This window comes from Mus caroli, unplaced genomic scaffold (assembly GCF_978045245.1).
Source record: "Mus caroli unplaced genomic scaffold, Mus_caroli_1 scaffold_15, whole genome shotgun sequence".
In the NCBI taxonomy this organism is placed as follows: Eukaryota; Metazoa; Chordata; class Mammalia; order Rodentia; family Muridae; genus Mus; species Mus caroli.
In genome coordinates, this window is record NW_028227270.1 from 39,092,875 (window position 1) to 39,097,096 (window position 4,222).

General features: G+C 37.9%; 1 pseudogene; it reads left to right on the top strand.

The window, feature by feature from the left end:
- Nucleotides 1-1,537: 1,537 nt before the first annotated feature.
- Nucleotides 1,538-2,390, top strand: LOC110308613 (small ribosomal subunit protein uS5-like; annotated as a pseudogene).
- Nucleotides 2,391-4,222: the final 1,832 nt, after the last annotated feature.

The following is a 4,222-nucleotide window of genomic DNA, read 5'->3' on the forward strand; positions in this document are numbered from 1 at the left end:
ATTTACTTATGTACACTTATGTAAAGCTTGCATAAAAATCTCAGAGGCCATAAAATTCCCTTCACTATAATGTCCAATAAAAGTTGTCACACCTACAAACACCTGCTCAGATTTTGCCTCAAATGTATGAGGAGATAAAGACATAAACTCTGAATTTACAGAAACTGTTTTATGCCAAATAACTCCTCTTAGTATTTCTACTAACTTTCTGCTGGTACTATCAAGCTTATATTTCCCAAGCTATGTGTAATCATCTTGAATTAATTATATAAAGTGGTCAAAACAAAACAGTGCCAGGGTCCAATAACTCAGCATTCAACATGATTAGGTGACATTTTCAAAAATTTTCAGAATATATGAACTACAAAAACTGAACCTATTTGACCCTTAGGGACATTCAATAGTGGCAAATGCATAATTAGCAATAAATTTCAAAGGTTAGAACAAAATACTTGTCTTGAATGTATTAGAAGGATCAGCCAGAAATTGTTTTCTTTTGGCAATGGATTGTTTTGAAATGTTCCTTATGTGTGGCATAGTTTCTGTGTTGGAAGAGCAGAAACTATTCACGTTAGGAATGGGGTGGGTGGGTCTTACTCTCCACTTCACCCTGACAGAATCACCAATTTCCTCCTGATGAATCCTCTAGGACCTAAGTCCTGCACAGTGAGGTTGAGCAGTAATTTCCAGAATCTTGTATGACAATATAGTACTTATAAATAATAGATACCATTATATCTGATAATACCTTAAATGATTAATAGAAGACATGACTAGATGAAAGAAAATTTCAAACCTATATTGTAAAATTCATCTTTCATAGAACTCCAAATCTAAGTGGATGCCTTTTATTTTATCCAGTAACCCTGACCATGGTTATTGTTTTTATTCTACTCCTGAGAGAGTGCCTCATACAGCTGCCTCTGACAGTTACCACGGCTAACTTTCAAAGTGGAGCTATTCACCTTGGTCTCCGTCCCCTGCAGCTCTTCCCAAGGAGGAGTTGATTGTATTTACTGAATCTATGCTTACTACATAGAAATTACTAGATTCAAAGATGATGCTCTCTCCCCTCAATATTAAGCAATGTTTTCCACTTGATATCAAACAGCGGGACTTCCATTTCTAGCAGTAAGGCAAAAACTCCTTCCACAGAAAAACCAAAAATGTAAAATGAATTATTATCTCAAACTGATGATGTCACAAGAAAATAAGAAGTTGATCATTGGGCTAACATCTCATCAGAAATGAGATACATGACATTGAGGTAACTCGATTAGATTGAGGAATTTACTAAACAATACCCTCCGTCTCTTGAAAATGATCTTCCAGAGCATATAGGCTAAAAGAAGAAGACAAGGTTCTGCCCAGGGTACGGAGTGCAGTCCCTATAACCACAGTGCCCAGTACACAGCACACGCACAGGCACACACACAGGCACATGCACAGGCACACTTCATCTGAAAATAAGGATTAGTTTCACTTAATATTGAAATTAAGAAATTGGAATTAAGCTTCTTCCTCGGGAAAACACCAAATGGCGGATGAATCTGGTGCAGCAGCGGGAGGGTCCGGAGGCCCCGGGGGGCCCAGGATTAGGAGGCTGCAGCACGGAGGATTCAGGAGCAGTCTTAGGGCCTTGGTCAAGGTGGTGGCCCTGGTCGAGGCCGCGGGGCTCGTGGAGGTAAAGTTGAAAACAAGGAGAGGATCCCTGTCATCAAGCTGGGCTGCTTGGTTAAGGACATGAAGATCAAGTCCTTGGAGGAGATCTACCTGTTCTCCCTGCCCATTAAGGACTCTAAGATCATTGACTTTTTCCTGGGTGCATCCCTAAAGGATGAGGTTCTAAAAATCATGCCAGTGCAGAAGCAGACCAAGTTCAAGGCATTCGTCGCTATTGGGGACTACAATGGTCACGTTGGTCATGGTGTTAAGTGCTCCAAGGAGGTTGCCCACTGCCATCCGAGGGGCCATCATCTTGGCCAAGCATTCCATCATCCCTGTGTGGTGAGGTTACTGGGGAAACAAGATTGGTAAGCCCCTAACTGTTCCATGTAAGGTGACAGGTTACTGTGGCTCTGTGCTGGTGGGTCTCATCCCTGTCCCCAGAAACACTGGCATTGTCTCTGCTCCTATGCCCAAGAAGCTCCTGGTGATGGCCAGTATAGATGAATCCTACACTTCAGCCAGAGGCTGCACTGCCATCCTGGGCAACTTTGCCAAGGCCACTATTGATGTCATCTCCAAGACTAGCAGCTACCTGACTCCCGACCACTGGAAAGGCTGTCTTCACCAAGTCTCCTTATCAGGAATTCACTGATCATCTAGTGAAAACCCACACCAGAGTCTCTGTTCAGAGGACCCAGGGTTCAGCTGTGGCTACCACATAAGGGTTTTTATACAAGAAAAATAAATGAATTAAGTCTGCTTTAAAAACAAACAAACAAACAACAACAACAAAGAAAGAAATTAAGGATGGGTTGTCTTTCCATGGAGACTGAAATATAGGGTAATCAAAAGAGTTTGGCACAAACCTACACATACAAAGAAGCTTAACTTATTTCAAAGGGTAATACTTAACATTGATAAAATACAGAAACTACAATGACAAAAAGTAAGGGCCACTGATTATTTATTTCTTAAAGACAAAACACTGGATTCTTACTGCCTACTCACTATAACATATTTATCCCATGATAACTGACAATTTATGAAATAATAGAAAATAATGTTATAAATTTTATAATTGAATAACTTAATCTACCAACTGCAAAATGTCTAACAAGTGTAAAGTCTATGCCTGTAGAGATTTGAAATCTTCTAAGGCTTCGAGTGCTGAAATTCTATCACCCTTTCAAATAGTTATCAGGGTGGAAACCTAATCAGGCTAAGGACTAGAGGTGAAAACTTTGGAAAGTAGTAAGAATTCCACAAGGTCACTTAAAAGTAGCCTCACTTTTGAATCAGTGTCTTTGTAAGAACACAGAGAGATCAGCTAGATACAAAAGTAACAAATAAGTTGTATTATCTTTTGTTATGGAATTGTTTGCACAAGGAGCCTAAGACACCCAAATGTGACCTCTCACCCTTTTACCAGAACCATGACCCAAAACAAAGCAGTTCTTTATGAAGTAGTGTATTAAAATATTTTAAAATCTAGATAGAAAATAAGGCAAAACTTAAGGTGGAATTATGTTGGAATTCATCATTTCTGAAGGTGAAAAACAATCTAGAGAAAAAAATATATTTTACTTATTACAAAGTTGTAAGACGCAGAATTCTCAAACTACTAATGAGTAAGGAAATACAACTGAATGATGAATGAAAGAGGAAACAAGTTCATCATACAAAGACAAGCAGAGGCAAGAAGGCTCACAAAGGTTGGTCAACTGGCTCAAGTTACACTGAGGACAGTAGATTCTGGAATTCTACTACAAGACATGGTAAAACAGCACTTTCAAAGCTAAAAGAAAGCATTACATGATCTGATTATTCAAAATGACGTTTGAGACAATCCATCTATTTACCTCAATCTGAACATTTCACAACATATTATGTATCAAAAGATTACATATTTCTCCGTTAATAGAATTTTATGTGCCAAATTAAAGTAAAAATAAATATTAAAATGATAAAAGAAACAATGGAAACAGGCAAAATAATTGAAAATATGATTCAGAAAGTAAAAATAAATAGGTAACAGATGACAAAAGAATAAACTGCAGTATTTTGTGGGAAAATATAACCTGAGAGTATAATTAACATTATATATTTCCTCAGTGAATAAAATTCATGTTTGACCAAAACTCCTTCTGGAAAACATAAGACACAGCAGAGTAGTGGCACAATCATGCAGTGTTTGAAGCATTGCAAACAGTAAATGACTTTTAGAGACAGTTTTAAATTATTCCATCTTTGTGACCCATAAAGTGTATTTTGTAATAAAATGTAAAGAAACATAACTCACAGATATTGAGCATAAATTTCATGATTTTAAATATACGCTCATGGGCTGGATAGATGTCTCAGTGGTAAAGAGGACTGACTATTCTTCCAGAGGTCCTTAGTTCAATTCCCAGAAAGACAGCAACAGACAGGTAGATCAATGGAATAGAATTGAAGACCCAGAAATGAACCCACACACCTATGGTCACTTGATCTTTGAAAAAAAGAGCTAAAACCATCCACTGGGAAAGAGACAGCATTTTCAAGAAATGAAATG